Below are 17630 nucleotides of genomic sequence, written 5' to 3'. Positions count from 1 at the left end.
TTTTGAGAGAGATAGAGATAGAATAAGAAAGAGAGAGACAGAGAGAGAGAGAGAGAGAGAGAGAGAGAGAGAGAGAGAGAGAGGGATAAGGATTCTTTCCTTCTCTTCGCTGATGAAAGAAGGAGGGGTAAGGAGAACGGGACCTCCATGGAGGTAGCCACAGTCCAGGGAGGTCCTTCTTCCTTCCCAAAAGCTCTTGCAACGAATGGTGTGTGCTGGAGGAACAACGGGGGGAGTAAAGGGAGAGTAAAAGAGAAAGAGAGAGAGAGAGAGATATAGAACGGCTCCTTCGTAGGATCAAAGGATATATCGGGCCTTCTTTTTGCTTCGATCGTACTGGCCCCGAATTCTCCGGATCGAGTTTCAGATTCTATGCTGGAAACGCCTGGACCCAAATTCTCTCTCTCTCTTTCTCTCTCTTTCGCTTGATCTTTCTCGATCGGTTCTTCGAGAGAAACCGATTTTCGATCTCTCACTTTTCGACTCGTGGCCATAAAAATTTTTTAATAAAATTCGCCCATTATTATTATTATTATTTTTTTTTTTTTTTTTTTATTGATTATCCAGACTGACATTCGAACAATATCAGATCAGCTGACATTTGAATCGTCGAGAGTTCGTAGAAGGTAATTCAAACGTCAGCTGATTTCTGACACGTGATAATTATCGATTCATAATATTCTTTTAATCGACACACACACGCATATATATTTATTTATTTATTTATTTATTTATTTATTTATTTATTATAGATGATTTAATCTAAATTAAAATATTTTTAAAAGAAAATATTTCTAAAAAGAATATTGTTTCTTTTTTTATTATTATTATACAGTCATACATAATACTCGTTCGAAATAGATAGAGATAACTGGTAATCATCAGGTGAATCCCTTGATCCTGTGATATTCTCGATGAATAAACAGGATCCTCAAGTTCGTGTTTTCTTTCTCTAACATTCACGAACTCTCGTTTATGCTCGTTTCCGGTGCATTCAGATCAGCGTGAGCTTCATGTAGCGGGATAACAATGATATGATTACTTTATTCACATACCTACTTCGAGTTACATTGCCATCCTCCATAGACTCTTTCGCTCTCTCTCTCTCTCTCTCTCTCTCTCTCTCCGTCTCTCTATTTTTTTTATGAGAGGGAAAGAAATAGACATAGATAATGTAGAATCACCGAATAATAAGATTCTTTTTCGAGATCGAACATCTGAATTTTGCATGAAACGATCCTTATTAAAATTATAACACTCTGTATCGTAATAAAATAAGATCGATAAGATCCAACGATAAATCAGACTTTCTAAATCTACGTTAGGATCGAACGACAGAGAGAAATTAAACGTGGATTAATTTTTCCTTTACTTTTTGTCAACTTTTCAACATCCTTCTTACGTTTCCTTGCAAACTAGTAAAAAAATATATCGTAATCTTTCATTCGAAAGACCTATTATTCAGTATTCGAAACATTTTCGTAAATTTCTTCGCAAAATAAATTACCCAATCGATTTCGACGAGCTTTTTTGTAAACTTTGTAATATTTGTTTCTTTTCTCTCGTATTTTTTTATCTTGATCTTTTCTTCTGTACAAATTGTGTGGATGCTTCGTATGAAAATACAAAAAATAAGAAAGAGAGAGAAGTATCGTTTCTCTCGTTGAAACAAGACGGTAGTCTCAGGGAACTCGAACTTAAGGGAGGAGACGTAAATGAACTGACCAAATAAGTCTTACTCTTACTTCTTTCCACGAATCGCTTTCGGCAAAGAACGAGAGAAATTCAGAGAGAAAGAAAGAGAGAGAAAGATGCCAAGGTGTAGTTACATGCAAAGAACGGAATGCTTTTCTCGCTCGATGTAGAATCTCTTGTAAAAGGATGCTAAACGCTGTCTCATTTATATATATATATATATATATAAAGAACATATGAAACAAAACAATGAAATATGCAAAACGATTATAACTAAAGTTTCTCTTGCAACGTCGACCATGATCCACACTCCTTCACAGATCGATCGAATTTTCAAGGATACGTTTTATCCAGATATAAAACATTAATACAACCATATAAATAACGATAACAATGATAAAAATAACAACGACTGATACGTCTCAAGAATAATTCTAATTGATAATCGATCTCGTTTAACCTTGACCTTCGTCCATACTCCGTACATTGATTGAACGAAAAGGTAGAGTCGGTGAAGAGCTGCGGCGGAAGAAGCCGAAGACGAAGAAGAATATGCGCCCGCAGGAATTACCGAACGAGGAGGATGAGGATGAGGATGAGGAAAAGAAGAAGAAGAAGAAGAAGAGAGAGAGAGAGAGAGAGAGAGAAGGAAACAGCGATGAAGGAGAAGACGTGAGTGGAAGAGAAAGGTAGGGCTCGATGTGGATGAAAGGGCGGAGAAGCCGTCCAAGGTGGATCGAAAGTGTAGGGCCTGGTGGTCTAAATGCGCCGCTGTCGCGCCATCACTAACACCAACGCCAATAAACACTAACACCATCGAGAAAGAACGTTCTTTGGCCGAAAAGAATATCGCCGGGAGGAACAGCACGCGATTCCGTGCTTCTCGAATTCCTTTTCCTTCTCTCTCGCTCTCTTTTTCCCTTTCTCTCTTTCTCTCTTTCTTCGCACTATCTTTCTTCTTTATCTTCCTGCTCCATTTTGTTGAAAATATGCAACGAAAACGAGAAGGAGCGAAGATTCTGGCTCGAGGCACGACCGAGGAGGACGATTATCGGATTTGCAAATAATGAGACTATGGAGATATTCAAAGGACACCGACACCTTTTTTTTTTTATTTTTTTTTCTTTCTCTCTCTCTCTCTCTCTCTCTCTCTCTTTCTTTCTTTCTTTCTTTCTTTCTTTCTGGTACCATCGTCTACACCCTCGATAAATCGGCTTTCGTAAATAGCTTCGTGAGAAAATATTCTTTTACTTCGGCTGAAATCTTTTATCTTCTTTTTTTCTTACCCTGTGTTCTCTTTTTCATTTCTTTTTTTTTCTCCTCTTTTTTTTCATTTTTTTATCTCGTTCCCTTTCTCTCTCTCTCTCTCTCTCTCTCTCTCTCTCTCTCTCGGAGTATTCGTTAATTTTCGGGATAAGACTTCTGATAGGATTAATATTTAATTGTGACTCTGCAATCGCGCGGATCTATAAAGAAGAAATATACGATTAAATGCGAACAAATTTGCTTTGCTATTGAAAACGACAAAGAGGAAAATACGTGCACATACACACACACACACATATACATATTTAAAAAAAAATCATCAAAGTAGATTAAGCGTACGAAGGATCTTTCGTCCGTGGAGAAGTTTGTCCATTAAGACAGAATCGAAATAGACGATCTGAAGCAAGTTTCTGAAGCAAGTTTCATAGAGTGCAAAAGAGAGTAAGAGAAATAGTCAGAGAGAGAGAGACAGAGAAACAGAAAGAGAAAGAGAGAGAGAGAGAGAAGGAGAATGAGTCAGACGCTAATAAAATCGACTAGAGGCAAAGAGAGACATGGTGGTGGCAAAGTGAGGAGGAGGGAAGGCGTTCGTTCTCTCGTGCTCGCGGGCATGGGAAAAGGCCAGCAGATTCATTGACTGCGGGGGCCTCGAGTTAGCACGGGGTCTCCACCTCCCATTGTTCCATTAACCACTTCACGGAGGCCGAAGAAAGTGCGAGAAAGAGACAGAGATATTAACCTACGTATATAGGCGCGCGGGTGTACACTCACATATACATATATTAGGTATATTCGTACGGAGAGATAAACGTACACACGTCGTATTTAGTTAGTTTTACGTATACGTGTATATGTGACTTGTATAAAGCATATGCATATAAGAACATATTCGTTTACATGTAGATGGAAGTCATTACATATATGGGGAAAAACAAATATATGTATATATATATATATATATATATATATATATATTTATACGTAGATAATACAAATTCCTATTTGGTTAGCTTTACGCTTATATATGTATTTGTATCTATATATATACACACACATATATATACATGTATGTATATGTTGTTTATATTTATAGGTGTGAATCTAGAATAGTTTAGGTGTATTTCTCGCAAATCGCTCCTTTTACACACACTCGTGTGCTTGTATGTATATAAACGTTCGCTATCATCCTATCTTTGTCAATCTTTCATATAATTAACTAAATCCTCTAACACTTCTCTCTCTCTCTCTCTCTCTCTCTCTCTCTCTCTCTCTCTCTTTCCTTCTCGTTTCCTTATTCTCTTATTATCGCGAGCATTTCTCTTTCCTCCTCTTTCTCTCTCTCTCTCTCTCTCTCTCTCTCTCTCTCTCTTTCTACTATCTTTTTCTTCGTTTATTTTAGTAACTTTCCTTATGTACGTAGAATACTTACACATATGCAAGTACGTATGTATTTCTCTTTCCTTTTAATTCGATCAAAATTTCTAATTCCTCCGCCAGACGAGGAGGATGTTGCCCTCGTCTTTCATTACCGTCAATCCTGTTTGCACGTCCGTCATCGTGTCACTTTTTAATAAACATTTTTCTTCTTCGTCGATCTTTGTACGATTTATATCTTTTTCTTTTTTTTTTTTTCTATTAAGATTATCGATCTCTATTATGGATTTCTAATCTTCAATTTATCGACAGTAATATGACAATAATTCTATCAGATATTGATTAACAAATTTTTTATTTATTCTTTCGAAAAAAAAAGAGAGAGAGAAATAGAAAAAGAAACAGAATGGAGTTACACCGGTACGATATAAAAATTCCAAATTTGATTTTTCATTCTCAAAAGTTACTTTCCTCGTCTTTCTTTTATCTTTTTAAATGTTATAGAAGAAAATGGATGCGTGAAAGCTAGTTCGATATGAACTTCCGTTTAAATTCAACGAAAATAAGAATAAAAATAAAAATAAAGGAAGGAAGAGAATTAATAAAAGAGAGAGAGAAATAAAGAGAAAATAAAGAACAAAGAAGGAAACAAGGATAACGAGAGAGATAGTTGAAGTATTTGAATATTTCAAAGATCCGCACTTGCGACCCAGATCTTTTTTGGCTGTGACCCAGATCTTAACTTCCCTATCTTATTCGTGGTTCAATGACTCGCATGCTAAAAGTGATACGCTAATTTATCGTTTAAAAAAAAAAGAAAGAAAAAAGGAAACAAAGGAATAAAAAAAAAAGAAAAGAAAATGTCTACTCGTTTTCGACAAATGTCGTTCGAAAAAACTCTCTCTCTCTCTCTCTGTCTTTCTGTTTTTCATTAAGTAACTTTTTAATAAGAAAGAGAGTCCATATATAATATCCGTATATTATCTGCATACACATTAAGTAATTTTTTAATAAGAAAGAGAGATGGATATATAGATATTTGTACGCATCTCGATGACGCTCTTTTGTCTTCCAAAGATGGTGGAACAAATCAGCTGGGATGTGTCCGGAGAGTCAACGGATTAAAACGAGTGTTGCTTGTATCTCTCTCTCTCTCTCTCTCTCTCTCTCTCTCTCTCTCTCTCCTTCTCCTCTTTCTTCTTCTTCCTTTTTTTGCGTCTGCTCCCTCTTCCTATCCTCATCTTCTCTCCTTCTCTCATTCATCGCGACCGTCTCATTGTCAAGCAGCTTATTTTAAGCGATTACGTGCTGCCAGGATCGGTCTGGCCCTACTCCGAGACTCGATCGTATTCCTCTTCGATATTACGTATATATCTATATTTAAAAGAAGAAATAATAATAAAAAATATGTGCGATTTTTTTTTTTTTTTTTTTAATTTAAAAAAGTAAAATTAAAAACTCGGTACACTTGAATCGTTCCGTCCTCTTCTCTTCTCTTCTTTTCTCTTCTTTTCTTTTCTTTTTCCCTTTCTTTCTTTCTATCTCGATCGAGCGAAAAACAATTTCTATTCGATTACATAATATCACAGAATTGTATTTCATAAACATAAACGCATAAATTCAATTTCTTTCATCATCATTGAAATATTCGTTGTTCGATACGAGACAATCTTTTTTCTTTCTTTTTTTTTTTTTAAACTATCCTTTTTTTTTCATCCAACTATTTGTATCTAGCTATACAATCATACATTCATTCATTTATACGTCATACATACATACATACATACATACATACATACATACATACATACATACATGTAAAATTATTCGTTCAAAAAATCAGTCATCTCTTTTTTTCTCTTCTCCTTTATTTTCATTCATCGCAGCTTCTCTCTTTCCTACGTGTATATATACGTATATATTGTATACATAGTACATACATTGTATACGATCGGTTCCGAAGAATCTTAAAGGTCCTACGACGAGGAGAGGAGAAAGGTACAAACCGAAAGCGATACCAAGCAGAGGGAATATACGGTAGGAGAGGACGTTTCGTATTACGCAAAAACGACTTCCAAACTTCTCTTGTGCAACGTCCGTCCGTAGGAGAGCGCCGGACGAAAACTAAAGGATCGTTTCAAGTTTCCACCACGGTGGGGATATTTAATTTCAAAGATCGAAAGCCGAATGTGTGCGCGAAATAATCTTTCTTTCTCTCTCTTTCCCTTTTCAGTGGACCAACCAACGCGAATGGCGGATCAGTCATCTTGTTTTTTTCTATTTTCGTTTCCGCGGACTTGTCGATTATTTAATTCCTCTTTCATTTCTTTCTTTTTTTCCATTCTTTAAAAATTCTCTTTCGTTTTCTTTTTTTTTATCCCTCTAAAATAATCGATCGCTTAATCTGCGACAACTCTCTCAATCTCTTCCTTCTCTTTCTTTTCTTTTTTTCTTCTTTTTCCGATCGCTTACACGTTCATTCATTTTTGTAAACCATTCGGTCCAATTTCATTTCGAGATTGTACCATTGCAAGACCGACTTGTAAAACTGCGAGCCTAACTACGAGTCCTTGAGAAAAAAAGCCTCAGATTTTTTATACGATCGAGAAAGCTTTGACTCATCCCATGTGGGTGATCTTTTAATCGAAATAATTTTAATGACGTGAAGATAGATCGATAGAAAGGGAAAGAAAGAGAAAGAGTTTTAAATAAATTATGTCAATCGAGAATACATGTTTTTTGATTCTTGGAAGAGACCAAAATGGAGTATGGTCTCTTGGTTATAGCAATGATGATGACGATGGTGGGGGTAGTTGGATCATGGAAGATCATTTCCGTGATCTTGTTTAGGTCGATTGGTTTGCCAGATCGATTCGGCTTCTCGATGTTAAAGTAAAGCGAGCGACGAACGAGACGATAAGAAAAACGCAGATGCGATTGGCTCGACTCAATCTTCGGGTCTTCGTGATAAAGAAAGAGCCGCACCTTCCCCCATAACCTGTTTTTACAGAGAGAGAGAGAGAGAGAGAGAGAGAGAGAGAGAGATCATGGACCGAAATGAGAGAGGATCATTTGTTTTCTACATTCATACCTCGAGTTTCTTCCTTCTCTCTTTTATCTCTCTTTTTCCTTTGTTTTATCGTCCATCTCTTTTCTTTTATTTTATTTGTTCATCTCATCACTATCTCTTTCATTTTTATATTTCTCGCCGTAGCAAATTTCTCATATTATGATCTCACGTTTGTACGTTTCATTCTTTAAATTCTTCATTAAAAAAAAAAAGAAAAAGAAAAAGAAATTAGAGAAATCTTAAATTTATTTAATACGTGTGCGTGCGTGCGTACGTGTGTGTATATATATATATATTCCATATTTCAATCGTAAAAAAACGTCATACAATAGTATGTTAATAACAGGATTATAGGGAAGAAAAAGATAAAAGAAGAATTAAAAATCTGCTCGAATATTATCACTCATGAGATATTCGAACCCGTTTTATTTAATTCGTCTTATTATAAATGTCCCATACTACTATCTATTATTTCATATTTCGTTTTAACGATTGTTATCAATTGTTTCATTGTTGTTAAATTGGGTTGGAATTTTCAAGAGATATAAATAATGTGTACGATCTTTGTGCGACGATACGTATGAGTCACGGTCTCTCTAGGTCACGTCGTTCTTAGAATCAATGTGATCTATATCGATAAATAAACAAATAGTATCCCAATTCCTTTGTAGTCGTAAGAGAGAGGAGAAGGTCGTGGCTTCAGTTCGTCTTAAACTCTCGTTTGGTTAATACGTATATATAATTTACTCCCGAGTAATATAGAATTAATCGTTTAATTCGACGCAACAGAGTACGTATTTTATAAACGATCTTTTTAAACAATCTTTTATCCCATACTCTTCCTCGTTCATTCATCTAATTCTTTTTCACAGAAACATACGCATATATTTTCTATCATACATATTTATTAATGTTCGTTAGATCTCTCTTTCTCTGTTTCATACTATTTCTTGTTCACGTATCTCATTCTTTTTCACATGTACGTTTTCTATCGTTTATTAATGTCCACTACGTTCTTCTCTCTCTCTCTCTCTCTCTCTATTTCATACTCTTTCCCGTTCATCTATCTCATTCTTTTTCATACACATACACGTACGTTTTCTATCATTATTAATGCTACTACGTTTCTCTTTCTTTCTCTCTATCTATCTCTTTCTCTTATAATCTTTCTTATTCATCTATCTCATTCTTTTCACACATAACAAATCCATACATACATATATTCATTCATACATATATATATATACAAAGAGAGAGAAAGAGAAAGAGAAAGAGAAAGAGAAAGAGAGAGAGACTTTCTCGTCTACTTACTCGCTATCATCATTTTCTCTTTATACCGTTTTCTCATTCCTCGTGCAAAAGGGCGGCGTTTGTGGTCCGCTTCAAATATTAGCCGTCCACTCGGTGGTATGCGTGATACCCCGGAGTGCGCTTAAAATATTGAAATAAGCCGCTCTCGTACACCGCCCTTCCATTCCCTTTCTCTTCCCCATCTTTCGTCTCCCTTTCTCTCTCTCTCTCTCTCTCTCATACTCATTTAATTCCGGTATCCTTCTCATACTTCTCTTTTTCTCTCTTCCTCGTTCTCCCCGTACGATCGACATTCCGTGAAGAGAAGAGAGACACGGCGATTCTCAAATATTCTCATCTCGATTCTCGTTTATTGTCACTTGGTCTCTTTAACTGCATAATCTCGTAGCAAGCGAAGGATTTTCTCGAATAAGCTTCATAAATTTTTAGGTATCCTCAAAGGAGCAACGTGCAACAACCAACGTCTCTCTTTCTCTTTCTCTTTCTTTCTCTCTTTTTTTTTTCTCTGTCTATCTATCTCTTTCTCTTTTACCGTAATGGAGATTGGAACGAAAATCCTGTCACGCGTCTAACGAGATACACCCTTCTTTTATCACGTTGTCGCATACTTTATTATTTTTCGTTATTAATATTTCTCTTTCGGACTTTTAGGACCGACGATCTCTTTCGGTATTAAATCGTATGTTTACCCTCTCTGCGAATGTTCGTCTATAGATATATCGTTTCTTTTGTCTATTGATTAATAACGATAGCGTAGAATTCTTAAGTCGTCTTGTTTGTAATCCATTTTATATAGAATTTTATAATAATTACGTATACTCGCAAAAATTCATTTACGACAACATATCTATATGATATAATAAAACTTTAGATAGAACTTTAGTTGAATTTAATCGAATAAAAATTAAGAAATAGATATACGTATCGTACGAAGAAGAATAGAAGCGTAGCAGCGACAATAACCATAACAACAACGACAACAACAACAACATCGAAGACGACGACATTGATTGGTAATAACATCGAAAGAAGAAGAAATGAAAAATAAGAAGAGAAAACTAGGTGAAAGAAAATAATAAATGCGAAGAAGAGAATATCTCTCTCTCTCTCTCTCTCTCTCTCTCTCTATATATATATATATATATATGTGCATAGATAAATAAATACACATATATATATACGCACAAATATATATATATAGATGCATACATAAAAATATATAATATATGTACATATAAATATATATATGCGTACATAAGTATATATAATATATGTATACATAAATATATATATATATATATATAAATGTAGTCGATTTGTATTCCCACGCGAGGAATAGTTAAGAACATCGTAGCCATTAGGCTCAACGTCTATCTTCTAACGCGAGTGCTCCTTTATCGGTAGGAAACATAATAGATAAAGAAGAGAACGTTCTGGCGACGCACACGTTTACGAGCAGTTCGATATGTACTTTTTTAACGCGGTTGCCCCTTGTGTCTCTTTCCTATCTCTCTCTTTTTCTCTCTCTCTGTCAGTCGTCGATGATAAACTCGAACGTGTTATCAAACTTTATTAAAACGAACGAACGAAGGTAAACCGAGCTGAAATTAAACCGTCCACATCGTTTCTTTTTTTTTTTTTTTTATTTTTTTTCTATTTTTTTCTTCCTCCCTTCGCTATATCTTTCAATATGCGTAATATACGTACGCATGTAATTATTAGATATTCTTCGAAAGAGTTATACCTGTTTTCGATTTATTAGATTCTTTAGTCGTGTATTTCTTTTTTTCTTTTTTCATTTTTTTATTTTTATCGTATGGACACCTGAAAATGAACCTCTCAGAAGTTATAAGAAGAAAAAGGAAGTTATATTCATTTTAGTTAAATATAAATTTAAAGATTCGGAGATCCACGAAGATTCATAGATATCTTTACTCTTCACAAAGATTCATAGATAATTATATCTTTAGATTTATTAATTCATTCAGTAATTTATTCAATAAAATTATTGTTAACAATAATGCATTAAACGGATAAAATGAGAAGGAAAATTACTTGGAATATATAAAACACTCGAGTGTATAAAGTTTCGATCGGTTAAAATTGTCATCGATTAAACGTAAAGTATGTGGATATGTATATCTCGAGTACGATATATATATATATATATATATATATATATATATATATATATATATTCGTGAATGATGTTAATAGATTCGAAAAGAGACCTGTTGATATGCAGAAACGCGTTTCGATAACACGAGATAATACAAGGTATCATCGTTTCAATTCGATCGTCTAATAAAGTCATCGTAAGTGTTATTATTGCATACCAATCACGTGTTCTATATTTGTAGCTATACATGCATACATACATACATATATATATATATACTCATGTATTGTATAATAATAATATTTTAAAAGAAGACTACCATAGAGACTACATTAAGAGAGGAAATAAAAGATAAATTAATTTTACATGGATGAAATATAAGAAGGATTAATACATAAACGTCGCATAATCCGTTTATCGAACGAGATACATACTTACGTACCATCTGTTCGTCCAATCATTCGACCAATCACAAAAGAGAGAGAGAAAGACAGAGAGAAAGAGAGAGAGAGAGAATGATATTTTCTTCTTATTTTCTACATTTTTCTTTTTTTTATTCGTGTTCACAGACATAGATATATCGTAAGTTGAAATATTACGAGGGTCGGCCTCTCGATCGATCGATCGATCATATCCGCCATTACTCGAGATATCAACGTAACCAGAACGGAGTGTCAAATCGCCCGAACGCACGTTCGTACACGTCCAGGAAAGTTTAATTAATCGATTAATCGAAAAGTTTGTCAATGAGAGAGAGAAAGAGAGAGAGAGACACGTAACTCGTTTCGTTACTCGTACATTTTTTTTCTATAACAATACTTGATACTTGGAATAATAATTATATAACATATCATATGAGAGATAATATTAATACATAAATAATACAAAACTCTTTCTTTCTCTCTCTCTCTCTCTCTCTCTTTTGATATCACGATATCGTATGCGTGTAGTAGGAATCAACTTTCAATAATTACAAAAGAAAAAATGAAAAAAAAAAGAAAAAAACGATATATCAACTTAAAGAACCAATCAATAATCTCATTGCTATCGCTACTACTATGTACATATACACGTATGTTCTACTTTTCTTATCGATCGCAAACTACGAGTGACGTAGACATTGTTACAACAGCGAGTAATAATAATAGAACATTGTATACAATATAGTCATAAAAACAACAACAACAACAACAAAGAGAAAAAGAAGTAGAAGAAAGAAATTTTGCTTGAAATCTTGCAGACGAAGATACATACATATGTGTGGGAATTTATTTCGCATGAAATTCGTCAAAAATTATCAAAATTAGCAACGATGTGTGTGTGTGTGTGTGTGAGAGTTCAATCGATGATGACTTACATATACGAACAACGTTATGTAACGAGTTTCGATTTAAAAGCAATAAAGCACGTAGGTATATCGATGATCGTCATTGAGAAATCATTCCATAAATGAAATTACTCGTAAGGGCCACGAGATAAGCTGTTGCAAGCGAGAGTTTACCGAGTAGTATCGCCAGAGTTTGCGTTTGTACTCCGTTGTATCATCTCTTTCACGTGTTTACATACTATATATTATACTGGGTGAATCAAAATTACTTACCCTCTTATATAATCCATTTTTACAATTTGAGAAAGAGAAAACCTTCGAAGAACGATTTGATTCGATGAGCAAGAGTAATATGTAATTGATTTTTTCGAAAGGACTTAATAATTTTTTATTCATTCAGTATTATACTTATATATAGGGTGTTTCGTCCGACACGAACGTTTGAAACGTTTTTGTTACTTTCGACTATGATGGACAATCTTGAATAAGATTCTTTGATTTTTTTTTTATTCGAATATTGATTAAATTACGATAGTATTGGCTATGTGTATGTAATAACTTTTTTATAGAAACTATAATTTATGATTTATTTAAAATGTGTTTGTTGTCACCTTGTATATATATATATGTGCGTGTATATGTATACGCAAGTATATATACCACGCCTTGTATTGCAACATTATAGTTGATTTTACTCCATATTTATTCTAATACTTTTTATACGATATCCTCCGTATGCGTACATACCAGCCGCACCTGATTCCAAGATTTACTTTATTTCTTGAAAATAATCGTAGATCGATTTTGAAAACTATTTTTCTTTTTTCTTGATCGCATTTTTGTGTTATACCTGCTACATCTGCTACGAATGGAACGCGTGTATACATAGGTACGCTTAGATAAAAAAAATATTTAATCAAACAAGATTCCGTTTTAGATTCCGACTTCATTCCCGTTTTATTAAGAAAAAAATAAAAAAATAAAAAAATAAACGTTCAGTGCATTTCCTTTTATTAATACATTATTTGTATAAATCATGCACACACATATATATATATGTATATATATGTACGTATATACATACATATACATATATATATATATGTATATATTTATGTATAAGTAAAAGAAGGATTAACAATCACGCTAACATATGCGTTACATACTTAGACATTTTCAAAGAAAAACATAAGAAATATACGCGTGTATACATTAGAGAATCCCTCGAAAGAAATAAAAGCTATAAACCAGGGAGGAAGAACAAATAAATTCGTCGAAGATTTAAAAAACGAGAAAGAGGAGAAGACACCCCCACGTCAAATTACAATCACCCTTATAAAACGATGTTACGTATTAAGAGCGAAAGAAATAAAATGGTGGGAGGTTGCACCTGCATCATGAAATTCCTAACGTCCAGCGAGTTTCAGAGTTGCAGCAGAGACTGCATGTATATATATATATATATACACGCACACATATATATAATATATATATATATAAATATATATATATCGTGGTATTTGTAACTTTACGAACGCACGCATATAAATGTATTTACGCGTATGCACATATACACAAACGGAAAGAAAGAGAAGAGGAAGCCGGTGAACTATGCAACTCACGAACTCGAAGTGGGAGAAGAGAGAGAGAGAGAGATAAAGAGAAAAAGAGAGTAAGAGACGAAAGATAAAGAAAAAGAGAGATAGAAGATACAAAGTTGATCTCGCTTCAACGCAGAAGAAGAAGAAGAAGAAGAAGAAGAGCAAGAAGAAGAAGAAGAAGATGCAGGAGGCAAGAGTTAAGTAAGAGAAGGATAAAGAAGGATAGAGCTACCAAGAAAGAGAGAGAGAGAGAGAGAGAGAGAGAAGGTAGAAAGAACAGAACGAGCGCGAGAAAGATGAAATGAGTGAGTGAGTGAGTGAGTGAGTGAGAAAAAGAGAAAAAGAGAAAGAAAGATATATATATATATATATATATATATATATGTTATATATGCGTCTCACTCGTTCACAGGCGCATCCATTGACGCCTTCGCTCGAGCATTTATGAATGAATCCCCTTCCAAGATAGCCCTTTCCTCTTACGCTTCGTGCACATATGCAAGCGAGTGTGTACAACGGCTGAACATAGAAAGAGAGATAGAGATAGGGATAGAGATAGATATATAGAGAGACAGAAAGAGAGAAAGAGAGAGAGATAAGGAGGGAAAGAAGGAGAGACGGTCCCTCTAGCTTAGGCGGATACGACTCCGACTGTGAGTTTATACGTTCTTTTATGCGCTTCTTTACGTGTGCGCGCGCGTATGTGCGTGTTATTTCTGTCGTGTGTGCGTCTTCTTTTTCTCTTTCTTTCTTTCTTTCTTTCTTTCTTTCTTTCTTTCTTTCTTAGTTCGTCCATCTCTTTTCTTTTATTAGGAATCTCTTTCCTTCTCGCAAGAAAGTTTATTTCGAGTATGGCCCGAGATAAAGTCGATTTCATTCATTAAAGTTTTCTCCGTAAGCGAGGGGACACGCTTTCACTACGATAAAGAGGAAAAAGGAAAGAGGAGAAGAAACGGGGAGAGGGGATGAGGAAGAGGTGGAGGAGAAGGAGGAGATGTTAAATGTTCGGAAAAAAAGATGATGATAAATTATATGGCACTGATATTTGGGTCTCTTATGAAATTTATGATATAGTACGACGTGGGGGAAGGGAAAGAAGACGAGAGAGGCGTGAGATGGAGGAGTAAGTGGGGAGAGGGGAGGGTTAGAGGGTGATAATGGCGAGAAAAAGTGGAGATCGTATCGAAATGGGTGGGATTACGTAAACGCGGGAAATTTAAGATTTCGAAAGACTCGTTCTCGATTTATCCTCCTTTTGTATTTGTATTTTTATTTGTATTTTTATTTTATTTTGAATGGGTATATGTATCTATGTTTTTTTTCTTTTTTTTTTTTTCATAGGTATTTTTATACATGCATGTGTATGCGCATAGAGGTTTATATATATATATGTTCTTTTCTTCTTTTCTGTTATATCGTAAGCGACTTTTACATGTTTTTACGGTTTACGTTGAGGTTTTATAGATCATCGTGAAAGCGCGAGAAATTCAAACGTACTGACTCGTAAGAGCTCGTTGTTCTCGATTTATCTTTTGTAAAATTAAGAGAAATAGAGTCGAGGAGATAAAAAAAGAAGGGGGGAGAGAGAGAGAAAAAGAGAAAGAGAGAGAGATAAAGAAAGGAGATGAAAAATGTTCGTACTTTATGGTGCACGTGCTCGATTTTTTTTTCTCTTTCTTTCTTTCTTTCTTTCTTTCTCTCTTTCCTTCTTTTTCTTTTTTTCCTCCAGTTTCTTTCGACATCACAGAACGGAAACGCGTTCTCTCTTGTTAGAATGCACTTTCGTACGAGCCTTGGAAACTTTCTTTGCGTGCTACTCTCCAAAAAGAAAACGAAAAAAAAACAACAAAAAGAAAGAGGAAGATAAAAAGGAAATATGTAAAGGAAAGAAAAGAAAATAGAAAAAAATAAGAAAGAAAGAGGAGAAAGAAATGAACAAAAAACAGCAAGATATAATGTATCTGCATTTTTGTCAGTCTGGACACGTGTTCTCGCGACGTGGAATCAGCTTCTTTGCGTTGGTCCGCATAAACTCAACGTATTACGTTCTCCTACGCTTACATACTCAACAGCTGTTCTCGATTCTTTCGTAATTTTTTTTTTATTTTTTCACTTTTCGTTTCTTTTTTTTTTTTTGTTTAATTTCTCCTTGCTCGTGTTTTTCCTCTTCTTTTTCTTTTTTTTTTAACGTCGTCCTAGCAATCGTTTCTCGTCGAATCGATTTTGCTACAACATTATTATATTTTTTAATACGTACGTATACTCGATCAGTATTTAAATTCGTCTCTGAACGCGAGTGTTATTACGTATTCATTACATTGTTCTTTTTTCTTTTTTCTTTTTTTTGTTATGATCGATCAACGAGTCTTTTATCAAATTTGCTAACGATCCTATTTAACGTTCCATGCAGTTTTAGATTTTATTTGTAAATATTTTTCTATGCGTTATCAATATTTCCTTAGGATCTATTCAACGATCGATCCAATGGAGATCTTTATCAAACTTTTCTAAAAATCCAAATCTAATCGATCTAATATCGATATCTGAATATTTTTTATAAATTCCCTCCTTGCGATTTACGTAATCGATTCCCGATACGATTACATGTGTATTTAAAAATGATCTCATTGAAATTTTCAAAGAAACAAATTATCTGCGATATACGATAATCTTTTCTTGATCAACGCACACGCGCGCGATATTTGTCCAACTTTTTTCTTCACTTTTAACAATCCGATTTTAATTCGTACGAAATTATTACAATTAAATAATATCACGCGTGTGTCCTAATAATTCTAACATCGACGTGACTGTTTCTTTTATTTAATAGACGATCTTGTCGCGATCTATACGTACGAAAACACACACGCGAAAAACATATACGCACAAACAAACACACACACACACACAAGAAAATTCCATCACGACTTCGATCAAAGCAATATATTCGACGTGTCTCTCGTCTGCGGCACTCACATGGTAGGTGGTTTAATCCGATTTGAATCATACTCATTCTCGACACGTATGAGAGTCGTTGCGTGTGCAGGAACGATGTCTCGAGTCGGCTCTAACAACTGCAAAAAGATCGATCGATCGAACTAATTGCGAGTAGTATGACGCCTTCCTCTTCGATCATTCTTATGCAAACCGAATGTGCGGTTTACGATTGGTAAACAAAATTAAGTTAATCTTTCATGGTTTTCTTCGTTCGAATTTCTTCTGTCAAATTTAATAACGGGGTTGTTTTCGTGTTGGAAAAAAAGTAAAGAAAAGAAGAAAGAAAGAAAGAAAGAAAGAAAGAAGAAACAAATCAAGCTTGTTCATATTTGTTCATTTCCATGAATTTTTATCTCTTTACGTCATTACGGTTCATTATCGTTATTATTGACCTTTTTTAATTCAATCCAATATTTAAAAAAATTTTGTTGATCATTTCGACAATCGAGATCATTTGGCAAATGAAGTATTTAATATTTGCTTTAAATTTATACTTTTATCTTTTCCATTAATTAGCCTTTAGTTTTATTACGTTCATTATTCCGTTATTTTTCTTTCTCTTTTCTTTCTTTCTTTCTTTTTTTTTTTTTTTATCAACCTTGCATGCTTTTATCTCTTTTATCTTTATTAATCAAATATTTATACACACACACACACACGTATATATATACAAATGATTTTTTTCATAATAAAAATCGAATGATTGCACGATCAAAAATTGTCCGATGTACTCGGATATAAATTCGAAGGAAAAGGGATATCTAAAGGTCGATAAAATTCACTAATTGGGAAGAACAAAAAATAAAGGCTAATTGGGATGCGTCAAGTTCGATGGGGCGTTAATTGGAATTGTTTCAGCGAGTCCTGTCG

At 34.2% G+C, this 17630-nt stretch overlaps 1 protein-coding gene and 2 long non-coding RNA genes across 4 annotated transcripts in view; 2 read left to right on the top strand and 1 right to left on the bottom strand.

The window, feature by feature from the left end:
* LOC127069124 (uncharacterized) overlaps positions 1-17630 on the top strand; it is a 72571-nt gene that overhangs the window by 32199 nt on the left and 22742 nt on the right. The gene's annotated exons all lie outside the window — the stretch shown is intronic.
* On the bottom strand, positions 5297-16888 carry LOC127069125 (uncharacterized). The gene is made up of 2 exons (XR_007783336.1): positions 16740-16888; positions 5297-5709 (listed from the first exon to the last, which is right to left on the bottom strand). It is a non-coding gene; the product is annotated as an uncharacterized LOC127069125 (long non-coding RNA).
* On the top strand, positions 7965-11729 carry LOC127069126 (uncharacterized). Its single transcript, XR_007783337.1, has 3 exons — positions 7965-8195; positions 9146-9778; positions 11405-11729. It is a non-coding gene; the product is annotated as an uncharacterized LOC127069126 (long non-coding RNA).

The sequence above is a fragment of the Vespula vulgaris genome, chromosome 14 (assembly GCF_905475345.1).
Source record: "Vespula vulgaris chromosome 14, iyVesVulg1.1, whole genome shotgun sequence".
NCBI classification, from domain to species: domain Eukaryota; kingdom Metazoa; phylum Arthropoda; class Insecta; order Hymenoptera; family Vespidae; genus Vespula; species Vespula vulgaris.
This window is presented reverse-complemented; position numbering and strand designations above follow the sequence as displayed.